The following is a 12854-nucleotide window of genomic DNA, read 5'->3' as shown; positions in this document are numbered from 1 at the left end:
AGCTAGGCTAGGATAGACAAGCGTAACGTCATGAAACTTATCAAGTTCCTGAAATGCAATTGATTATAACTTTTATGTTAAAACACATCTATTTTTGATCCGTTATTTAGGTACCTAACATGGATGCTTATTTATTTTGATAATCTAGGTTTTTGAGATTGATTTTATGTATGTCAAATGTACTCAAATAGCGATGTATCCTAGAGCTAAGAAAACATTTTTTCCTACCAGCTCTTAAATTTCTTAGACCTGGCGCGTATAGAAAAATTAAATTTATATAAATTATATCAGAGAATCCATTCTACACATTATATTTGCCAATCAAAAAGCTGTAGGAAAAATATAAAGAAATTAAAGAAGAATATGATATATGATAAGTCAAAATTTGCTTCAAATGAGAAGCTGGAAAATGGTGCGAAAGATGATTTCCGTATTTTTAAAATCCTATTCCACCATTAACAAATAAAAAACGGGCAGAAAAAATTACATTAAGCATAGAGCTGCAGGAACAATTGAGCATATTTTGGAGTTTTTTTGGGGGGGGGGGAGGGCTAGATGAGCTGACACCATTGTCTTTGATGCCATAACCTTGCTACCACACTTATGCAAAAAAGTGGAAGGGCCATAGCCTACCCCCAGCCCTCGGCTCAGGCGTGCCTGAACATGGAGTTGCAGCTGAGACTCAACAAAGCAATGCTGTCCCATATTGTTTTTATGCTAGCCCTTCGCATGTTCGAAATGACGTCAGATCTGGTAAAAACATCTTGCGTTTCTGCTTGAGAAACCGCTACGAAAGCGCTAAACTCAGAACACTTAAATAAACAATATCGAGTTAATATGACAAATCATTGCATTCAGCATCGTTGACCACTAAATATAAAGGTTTAATGCTTTATTGATAATCTGTATCAATCGACTTAAAACTTTATTGTAAAATCAACGAATGCTGTAAGTGTATATTTATGATCTCAGCAACGAACTAACTAGGAAAACTAAGAGACTCTAACTAGTTAAAAACTTTGACGGTCTTGTGGAATGTTTCGAGCTGCTTGTAAAAACAACTACAGTATGGAGCCATCTGAAAAGATGTACAGTTGTTAAGAATTCGAAATAATGTAACGAAGTAAAAGGTTGCGAGATTTAATAGATTTCCTGAATTGTCACAAGGATATGAAAAGCTGTGCAAGTTACCCAACTGCAATGAAATTTAAGCTGAAAAACTCAAATTGATTTCTAAAATTTTTCGGACTTGTTAGAAACATTCCAATATCAAGCTTTTTATAGGAAGAAAGGCCATTTTTTATATTTTGTATACAATATTTTTTCTATCAAGATCTTCTTTTAACTTACTTAATATATCCAACTTAATCATCCAAAAACACTCGAATGATTCATCTGTAATAAGTTCTCTAAAATGCACATAGCTACTCCCTTAGCTTAGCGAGCTGTGCTCTACCTAAAAGAATCAAGCAAGAATTTCAATGTTCTTCGAGACGGTACTGTACTTCCAGACGCTTTCCAAGTACATTTCATAGGCAGCCATTTCCTATACAATGAAATCCTGAACTAATAAATCAACAACCTAACAAACTTCCCGGTATAGCGATCCATTCTACTTTATCCATGAAATTTAAGCTGAAAAACTCCCAATCCCATCTTAACGAATTACTTTCCTGGGTCCCTTCACAAAGTCCACCATGTTGATCCCAGTGTAGCTTCAATTGGGAGACCAAATTAAAGCAAGAATTGGTATCCTTAAAAGGTTGTGCCTTTTAAAACTCAATTTGGACGTTAATGTTACATTATATTTGCTACAAGATTATTTCAGATACTTTCAATAACTTTTCTTTCCCGTATGACCTTTTCCGGATTTTGTCGGGTATGCCTGCACGGAATATATACCCTTCGTCTAACATATCAAGTATTCTGTGGTTTTTCTGCACACTATTTCAGACACTTACAAAAAATTTCAAAATAGTCAAAATCATATAGGAAATATGAAGAGTAAAATGTACCTATACTAAATAAACTCACAAACACGAGTAATGGCGCCCGTCGGAGTTATTGAAGTTTTTTTTATATAACATAAAAATTTTACAAAAACGAGGTACTTAAGACTATACTTTACAAACTACTGGACTAGATAACAAGGACTATGACCCCGGGAAGCAAGAACCCATGACTATCCCATGGGTCATCACATAAAACACTAAACTAACTTACAAGCTGACAAATATGATTAAATACGATTGAATACGACTAAATACGGATACATATCAGGATCTGTTTCACACTGGACGTCAGGTCAGCACAGGCGACAGTGCTGACACGTAGAGGCCCCGGTAGAGAGAACACCACTGACAACCACAGTCGCCGCAACTGTCCTCCTCAAAAAGCCCCCACTGCCCAAAAACCCCGCATCTGTGCTGTCACAATATTACGGATTCGTAATTGAAGTTCGGAACACAAGCCCAAGATTCTGCAAAATATCTTTAGTGTAGAATTTTAACACTCTTTTTGATTGTCAGTTCCTTTTTTCTGAAGTTTCAACGAAGAAATGTTTCCTTTTGCCGCATAAGGTCTGTTTCACAACAGTAGGTAAGTTGTGCTACCTCAAAGCCTGTGAATTCCATCTAAATAGGAATTTTCATCGTAGTTTGTATCTTTGTTGCAATTAAGTATTTTCATCAAAATGTTGATTATGTTGATCAAAGCTCCTTTCTAAACACATCGCATCACTGCTGATACAAGTAATCAAGTTCCAAGTTTTCACGGGGAAATTTTACAATCGATAATGCTGTTAAAAACATCTATAAAGTAATCATTTCCATTGCAAAAGGAAAAGACCAAAGCTTTTTAGAAGATACGTTGTGCTCTCAAAATTTTGTAGTTTATCACGGGCGCTTAGAATAAAGGCTCTTCCGTTCCATTTTTAATGAGACAGCTTTTGTGATACGTCTGTGTACAGTTTTTTTCACGCTTTAAAACTACAAAACAGCAGGAACTCTTATGCAATGAAGATTAATCTACGCTTAAATTGCAAACTGTTGCTTCCCACACAGTGAGATTATACTTGAAATCATTTAGAAATCATTGGGTAATTTCGCTTCAAGAAGCTAAGAAAGAAAAACCTTTTCAAGCTCGCAATGCTGTAGTTAGAATTCTTTGCTGGACATCGTTTCACAGATTCCTTGGCAGATGTTATGATCAAGCCCGATCAACCGCTTTAGGTTCTTATCTTTTATCAATTCATTACACGCATCCTTTACACGCAATGGAGCAGTGGAGACATTCGATCGACAGAAAATTATAAAGTATTCAAAGCTAAAATTAAACAGACGGATCTTACTTGCTCGTGTTGACTATGCACACCATATAATTCTAATATTGGATACTTGTAAACATCGCGATTATTTCTTAGTTATATTTGTTATTGTTACAAGTTGGTGTTAATTAGCTGTTCATTAGCTAGTATTTTGTAAACCAACATTAAATAAAGTGAATAAAAAAAGGTAATGCGGCATAACGCCGTAATGCTTCCAAAAGTGTTTGAGATGCAGCGTTATACTACCTAACCAAGCAAACAGTGGCGTTATACTTCTTTGAAATATCAATATCATATTAGATATAAGGACAGAATACCTTTTTTTGGTTAAAAAGATAGCAAATAAATTGGTTAGGCTTTCAATACTTGTCTCAACCAAGGTTTGAATGAGTATGAAAGGGACTAAAGTCACACGAAGATCATTTTGGACATTTGCTTATGTAAAATGGGCATGCGTAGTTTGAAGATCCTTTTTTCCGTGATTGTACGCAACACCGTAAGAAGAATACTGTTCATTGGTCAGAAAAGAGAGCGACATCATAGGAGAAGTAAATGAATACAGCTAGATAAGCTAATAAAATCCGAAAACGAAACAAATAAAACGATTGACAGGAGAATAGCTGCATGGTTGGAAAGATTTTGGCAATATGGGGATATCAAGAGAAAAATTCAATATCTAAAAATTAAAGAAAATTAATGAATGCAATTAATGAAGATATACTACTAACAATACCATATAGTTGAAAACATAGAGACGGGCATAAATGGCAGTGACACAGCGAAGCGTGGAAAGAGCATGCTTAACATCACATGCCTGAAAAAATGAACAGATGAAAGTTTAAGATGACAAACCAAAGGTTTTAATGTTGTAGGAAACTTATATAAGTGATAAATAAAATATAAGTGACAAATGAGAAAGCCATTTTGCCCAAATAAAAACAAGAGAGTGAACAAAGAAGATCACTGAGTGGATACCAATTTTTACGAAATAAGGATTTGAAAGACCTAAAAAAGGAAGAAAAAGATTTGTAGATCATCGCGTATACCACTATAATGAGGTGCATAAAGTGACATTTTAATGTTCAATGCAAAGATGGATTAAAAAACACAAAATATGTTATTTTTCTGAAAAGAACTAATCGAACGCTGTTTTTTATTTCAAATTTTGCGTTGTACTTCCTAAAAATTTGCGACTACACTGTTTACACGCATCCTTTACACGCAACTTAGCTCGTGATTCGTGTCCAGTCCAGTTTCTTACGTTTTTGAAAATTTTACCGCTAAAAGTTTCTAAACAGTTTCTTAACAGTTTCTTGAATATCAAATTCTAAAGAGCTTAGAAGCACAAAAACACTAAATAAGCTAACATGAAATAGTGCAAACGATCAATCACAAGTAGCTCTTTTTCTATCAAACTTGTCCATTAAACAAGTTTCCATCATTTCCAACCCATAATTAAAAGAAGGATTTTCGAATAGTTTCTTAAGGTTGACGATGGTCAATACAAAAGTCTTTTTAAAATTTTTTTTGTCTACACTAAAGCTCGGTTATTCATAGAATGCTGTTTGTTAGGCAACGTTCTTGTATACAATGGTCTAAAACGTACGGTACAAGCCCGCAGAATAACAGCTAGAAATTTTTAAAGAACGCTTCATCCAAATTGCCCACTTTTGGTGCAATGTTTTAGTCAGAGTAAATGGCGCGACACCACTCAGACCGAACATTAACAATGGCCCCAAATTTAATTTGCAAGGTAATGGAATCAATAACTTTGGAAATATTGAAGTACAATGCTATAGTTTTCAGTTCCAAATAGCTGTTAGGCCCCTGTTGATTAGAAATTTGTGCCTTTTTACAATCACTATGATCTAATCGTTGTCATGCCCACATCTTAATATGAACTAAACTACATTTTTATGAAGAAATCTCGCGTTTATCGTAAAATGACATCTTCATAATGACAGTTGATCGAACATAAAGATTCTCCTACTGCATATTTCAACGGCAGTTTCAACCAATTTTCAGGAAAATATAACGCTGACATATTGGTAAAATGAGATGATGGCAGTTGTTTCACTTACGTTTGAATTTAAATCCGACATCAACTATGACTTTGGAATTTTTCAATTGCACTATCGATATGGGTTTTTCATCTACCCTGCACTGTGACAGGCAGCTATTGGATTTTCTGACCGCCTTTCCATTTTCTAAGTATTTTATCCCAAAGGTACAGAAAAACATGGAAGCCGTAAAATCACTAAGTATTACATTTTTCAAAGGTGATTCAGGGTCCAAATATCTTACATTGCAAGTTATCTCTGTTTAAAGCAGACAGCAAAGATTCTTGGCAACTGACGAATTGGTTCCATTAAACAAGTCATACTTCCGAACAAATATTCTACATTGCTATTAACCACAAGATATTTTTAACTTGGCCTAAAGATTGGTATAATGATGAAAAGCCGTCTCGCAAATTAGGTACTCAAAAAGCTTAATATCCTGTTCAGTTGAAGTCAATATCTTCTTTGCTGATTTCAAACTAGATTACCTAGTGCTTAATTTGACTTGCATTTTCATCAAGCTAATTTTAGTCTAACGACTCATTCAAATATTAAAAATAAACCCCAAAGAGATTAACATCGTATCAATTTTTGCAGTTGCCTAGGAGATTATCTAAAAACCTTCAAACCAGTTGTGATATCATTTTCACAATCTTTGTAGCCTGTGAATTTAAAAGAGATGAAACTTCCCTACATTGACACCAAACTGCATTTATTTGTTAAATGAAGCCACGCGTGTCTGGATAATCAACAATGTGCATTATGCGCGACGAGCAGGCTGTTCACATTGCGTCACTAACAGTACAAACTAAGTGAAGAAATTCATTCTACAAGCTGTGATGGGGACTGAACCTTGGCCATTAGGGTAAAGGTACCTTGGCCATTAGGGTAAAGGTATATAGGGTACAGAGGGCTTGGTTATCGAGCATTTATAGCTTTCATTGTAAACGGAAGTACAGCTTTTAGGGTTTCATATGCTGCAAGCCTCATTGTACTTATATGTCAGTGTTTCTTTTCAACTTGGCAAAAAGTGTCCATTCGAAAAATCTGAAAATCAGTTTTTTGTCCTAAAAAGATCAGTTTTGACTTTAACGGACTATATCTCCGGACAAAGACGGGTTTAGTGGCACTTTCGAATATTACGTCACTAGGAGGAGCGTATTTAGACTCTATGTTCCAAAATATCTTAGGTTACAAAATTTCAATTTTGGACCTCTCAAAATTTTTTTGATAATTTTCGATCTTTTAAATACTATCCAAGATACCTGAATTTTCAAAATCTGGTCCGAGGAGCACCAAAGTATGAGCGATTCCGTTATTCCGATCATTAGAATATAACCTTGAATTATTTAAAAAGTTAATTATACAGTAGAATCCCGTTATAACGTACTCGGTTATTACGTACTTTCGGATATAAAGTACCGGCGTGCTTGGTTCCGGCAAAAGATGTGCTTGGTTTTAGTCAATTTTTACTTACCCTCGTTACAACGTACTTCGCTTATAACGTACTTAATACACTGGCCCCTTAGAGTACGTTATAACCGGATTATACTGTATTTCTATAATATCGTGAAAAGTTCAAAAAGCATATATTAAATGCTATTGGAGCATGTAAGGATGCAAATTCCATAAAATAAAAAGCTTATTTCTGCAGACGTTTTGTTGATTCTTATCATAAATACTTAAAGAACGTTTTAAGAGAACTATGTTGCAAATATAAGATGATAAACATTCTTTAGCAAATATAGTCATGAATACGTCATTTAAAGCTAGAGGACCTTTAACGATGCAATTTTATCTTTTGCCATTGATCGGATTTCAAATTTGATGAAAAAGGCAACAATTTCTAATCTTTAGAATTCATTGATTTCAACGGAATATTTACTTCTTTGAAGCTCCTTTTTAACAAAATTTGATTTAACGAGCAAGTTATAGCCTTCTACATTAGTTTAGTAATGTCAAATGATTAAAGCTTGAGCCTTGTATGATTTAAACTTCCTAATTGCGTGTTAATGATTTTAAGAAAAATTGAAATAACGCATCCTCTAAGGCTCGAGAAGAGCTAATTCTTTTGGCAATTTGTTCCCAATTTATGTTATCATTGTTTTGAATTCATTGAAAAGCTCATTTTGGTATTCAAACGAAGGATTACGATTATAGATGAAAACGGCAAATCATACGATCATATCTAATCTGTTGTTTTCTGTTGGAATTACGGCATCCTTCATGGCTCTAAAGGGAATAAATCAATATTTTCCTGCTCTGATACGTCTTACTAAAATTTCCCACTCTTGTGATTTCCAATACCGATGAATCTCGTGGGCTGGGTGCTTTTGGTACAGTTAATTAAACATAACGCGTTAAGTGGGATAAGTCTTCCTTATGTGCTCCAATCCAAACATTTTTTGCGTCAAGACGTGTGCAACTACTTCCGTCACAAGTGTGCAAAATTTCATGAAAAGAGCACCACAGACTGAAAAGTTATATCATATGGAATATTTCAATCATACCACTAGTGGAATATGTCCATCCTTTGGGTCTCCTAATTTCAAACCTACATAGCTTACGATCCCAAACTGCTTTTGGAATCGGGAAAACAAGCATGGAATATTAAATCTTTCGTTAATATGATGGAACTTGAGTTTTATATAGCAAGTACTTGCTTTGCCACACAAATCGTGTCTATAAATTTGTTAAATAAAAGGACACTTTTTGCCAAGTTGAAAAGAAACACTTACTTGTATCATCATTTACAAATCATCAACGCTTTATCTAACTTAAAAGCGCAAGGACAGTGGTTCACCCTGCCACCCCTCCCCCCTCCTTTCGTGATGTCATTCAGTAAAGACTGTCAAAAAGGCCGATCAGCCAGTGACTACGGTCAGTGGTGGTACTGTTTGTTTATTCGGTAGCGCAATCTGAGCATGATTTCAACCTTTTAGAAACGATAGTGCCAGTATTCCCTTAGCCGTTTTCTAGATTAATGAATATGAATACAAATAGTAAATCTATATTCATATGAATATAACTTCTAGCGGAACAGAGCTAAAAAACGTACTATTAATCCATACGGAAGCATTTTCCTACAATAACATGGTTGCCTATTTACGTTCCCAATTTCACTGTTGTTTACAGCCTGTTGAAGGGCGAAGGGTATTTGATTGAAAAGTAGCAAGCACTCAGAAAATCAAAATTTTTCTATTCAATACAATTTTGTTTACTGCCATTATTCTCAATTATCCCCCCGAAACCAGCTGCCAAAAGAAAATTAGAGAGACGTATGACCCATCATTTCCAAAGCGATTGCCTTGAAAACTATATAACTTTATTTTTCTCTTTGCAACTCTTGATCGTCTTCTCTTTACAGCCACATGATCGTTCAATCGGTAGAATACAGGCTTGATACGCCTATTTTCCACAAGAAAACCAGGAAAATTGTGCAAGTATGTGAAAGCATTAACAGGGAATAAGAAGATTTTTTCCAAAATGAAAGCACATGCAAATTATATTTCAAGTACAGCCAAGTCACTGAAACAGAGGTATCTCGAAAGTTCAATGTCTGACTTTCTTCATGATCTGATACATAAACAAAGAGTTTAATATAGTTTGAGGTGTAGCTTGCTTTCCATGACAAGAGATGCAAATGCAAAAAAATATCCATTGAAGAATCCTATCAGCAACAGACACATCGCAAAAACGGACACAAAGACCATAGCCATGCATATATCAAGAACAGGCTGTTCCAATCAAGAACAGGCTGTCCCAATCAAGAACATCTCCTAATAACAGACGTCGCATTAACATGCTATTTTGTTTGTTACGGTCAAAAATTTATAGTAGAAACTGCTGGACTATGTGCATTTCTCCTGATATCAGACAGCAACTCTGGCAAGACAGATGCTCGACACATAATGAGTGGCTTTAGTATAAATCGATACAAAAAATGAACTTTCAGATCTCCAAGTGAGTTGAAATTCAAAGGATAGAATTAACAAATGTTAATTTGGTAGCTCGTTTTATGCCGAGAGAAAAATTAGAATACATTTAGGACTCTACTTTTATTCTAACTGTCGTTCCCATTTGTACTCCTTATTGGATGCGTTAATTTTCTATTCAAGGACTTGATATGCTTAGAATTTTGTACATTTTTTGCCTTAGTGGACAAAACTACTTAGACTTACTGTAATCTACAAACATTACCTGCCAAAAGTCTTTGTACACTAAATTTTTAAAAATTTGATACTACATCCCCCTCTCTCCTATTTAACAGTGTTTTTTGTTGCCAAGTTAAAAAGTTTGTTGTTGTCCAAAGGATTCGTTGAATATAACTATGATATTTCACTCCATTACAAAGACCACGCACCAGTCTTAGAGTAGAGAGGCTGAGATGGGCGTGCCCGATATTTTTTGAGGCCACGCCCTTAAGAACGCCGGGAAACGCCTATTACTTCATACTTACTTACTTCAACTAATCTTTTATAAACATTCTGGTTCACAGAAGATATCAACAACTATAAAAAGGGTAATAAAACACCAAGCTAACCAAGTTATAAAATACATCATATTATAAAACAAGATAAAGACCTAGAAAATGAACGAACAAGGTTCCCAATCAAGAAGAACTGTTACTACATAGGAGTAAACTATCCAAAGTTGCGTTAAAGTAAACCTTGCAAAAAGCTTTCTTGCCTATAACTGCAAAAAAGCGGGGGCTTTAGCCTCTGCTAGCCCAATGGCTGCGCAGTGCCTGCTCTATAAACAACATTGTCTTGGGAGAGACGGGTTGTGGTGTCGGTTTTTTTACCGGAGACAGTATTTATTCCTGATCACATGAGCACCTGAGATTTCCAAGGACTTTTCATTTTTTTTTCATTTTACAATATTTTTTATAAGTAAAAAGCTTCAGTACAGGTACTGTTTTCAAACCAATGGGTTTATAGCAAAATTGAATATTATTAATAATACAATTAAGTATTATTATAAAATTAAGCAAAATTAAGTATTAATAATATCTAATGACAATTTTTTTAGTTAACAATTTGTAATCAAATGAAAATCAAGTTTGCATCAAGGAATAAACGACAACCGCTATTTTTGTATTAGAAGAGGAAAATTTTTCATAAAAACGACAAATATTAGCGGTGATGGAACAGAGAGCTAGTTTGTTAAGTCGGTGTTTGGAGAAACAAAGTTTAAGAATCTGTTTAATAAAAACAGATAAAACCGATACGATCATCTCTTCGGTGTCTTTTGCCGTGAATTCTTATCAGTTTTTATGTGAAGGCTAGAAATGTCTTGTAAACTTTAAACGCTCTTTCACAGACCGAAAGCCACAATTTCTATTGAGGTATGATGCCACAGCAGCTGCACAGTATGAATCAAGAATGTTACAGGTATTACTTTTGAAACAATTTGTGGACAGCAAGGCCAAAATCATTAAAATTAGCACATTCTTGTTGCATTAATTGGAATGGCTCTACCATCATTCCTCCGTTTTGAATAGCGTGTAGAGAAAACTCTAGCTATCAGAAAATATGACAATATCTTACAGGTAAATGTTGCTTCGAGTGCTATATCTATCAAATTATGGCTACAACAACCGTTGATGAAATTACTTATTCAAAGAGGTACTTGTCGCTCGGAAACTGCGTTGGAGAACTTTGCCTCTAGTGTTAATCGTTTCAAGGCGTATATATTCTCATGGATTTATGCTTGCTTTTCTGTTGCTGTAGTGGAATTATCTTCTAACACACTCTCTAATCCGATAAGCATGACTTTTTTTAATTATCTATCTATTGCACAAAGTCATCGTTAGTTCCTAATGTTCCATCACAAGGGATACCGGGCGGCGACATCACAGACACGCTAGGGATCAATTATTTCATGTTTTGTTTCTCCAAGATACAGTATAGGCAGAGCCGTACACGCAAGAGTAAGGAACAGGACGGTTCTAAGTTGCTGCTCAGAGTTTCACGTTTAATGAGATCATCGGGCAACTCAGAGTAGCAACTTAAAACCAGCCTGTTCTATGCACAAAAAGTGATATTTCGGGGACATGTAATAAAACAAAAAAATTGCTTGTAATTGTTGGGATGTATTGAATGATCATGGTTATATCATGGAAAGCAAATAAGTAATAAGGGCTAACCTTTCAAGAACTGTCTGTCTTTTTCACGAATACTTATAAAAAATCAGCGCCACAGAGCCTTGTAGTTGATTTTGCAATCCTTATTACAATCTTTGGTATGTTTAATTTTGTTTTGCTAGTCCCAGGAATGGCTTTTTGCCACCAGTACCCACTTCAAGGTAGGAATTTGGTTTCAATGAAATGCTAAGTGAAATGTTTGCCAATTACATTTTTATGTAAATATTTGTTGGAAAACATATTCTTCAAAATTTGTTTTGTCAATTAAAAAACGTATAAAAATCTGATCGTTGAAGAAAGCTGTGAATCTAGTTAAAAAGATGGCAGGAGAAGTTAGAAAATTTTAATTAGCTGTTGGCGCTTTCTATTTAGGACTGATGGCGAGAAGGTTGTCGATACTGATTGCAAACGCTTGCAAATGTATGATGCAAATTTTCAAAACAATTTGATTTGCTCAGCTTTTTATTTACTGCCAGCCAACAGCTGCATTGCAGAAACAAAGAGCTATGACTTTCTATGGTGCGTGCACAATTTACCACGCCCATAAGCCTTACAACAGAAAGGGTTTGCGAGAGAAGGAACTGTTGGGCAGTAAAAACACATTGTTATGCCTATTGTTTAACATTCAGTTAGTTACGTCATAGTTCGAATTATTATCATTTTTCTTGAGAACATCTTTCATCGTAGTCCTCCACAGGCCTGTTTAGAAATTCGTGAAGCTTTCCTTTGAATAAAATTCGTCAAGTATGATCGTATGATCAAGTATATCACTATTTCAGATATTTTCAAGTATTCTGACAGTCGTATCCATCAAATCCATTATCTGACCGACCGCAATCATTCTAGAGGCATGTCAAATCTAAAGAAGATGATCCATCTTCGAAAAGTTTCATTGAATTTAGATTTTGCAACAGTGAGGCAAAATAGTGGACTTTTTTCTAGACCTTATGGCTCTTTTAGGCTTTAACATGTATATAAAAAAAATTGTCGTTAACATTTGTATTGTAAATAAATGTCACATATAGCTTATTTTGATACCGAGCAATGAACCAAACAGGGCAATGAATCAAAAGAAAATTTTTCTGCGGTCACAAAAGCATATTTCTAAAACTCGAGGCTTTCTTGGAAATTAAGACTTTGTAATAGAATGATTAACATATATATTCTAAATACCTAAAACATGCTGTTGCTGGGTGTCGCCCAAATTTTTGATTAGGTTTCTACGTATACAATAATTCTGTTAATTGATCAAAAAGGCAACAACGATTTTTTCAGTTAGCAACGCTCATAAGAATTCTATCAAGGAAAATAATTCCTTCAATGG

General features: G+C 34.8%; 1 protein-coding gene across 3 annotated transcripts in view; it reads right to left on the bottom strand.

Moving 5' to 3' along the window:
* The window catches only part of LOC148957621 (alpha-1A adrenergic receptor-like), a 49217-nt gene that overhangs the window by 29526 nt on the left and 6837 nt on the right, over positions 1-12854 (bottom strand). The gene's annotated exons all lie outside the window — the stretch shown is intronic.

This window comes from Rhopilema esculentum, chromosome 21 (genome assembly GCF_057945365.1).
Source record: "Rhopilema esculentum isolate cy_ngs chromosome 21, ASM5794536v1, whole genome shotgun sequence".
Lineage (NCBI taxonomy): Eukaryota > Metazoa > Cnidaria > Scyphozoa > Rhizostomeae > Rhizostomatidae > Rhopilema > Rhopilema esculentum.
This window is presented reverse-complemented; position numbering and strand designations above follow the sequence as displayed.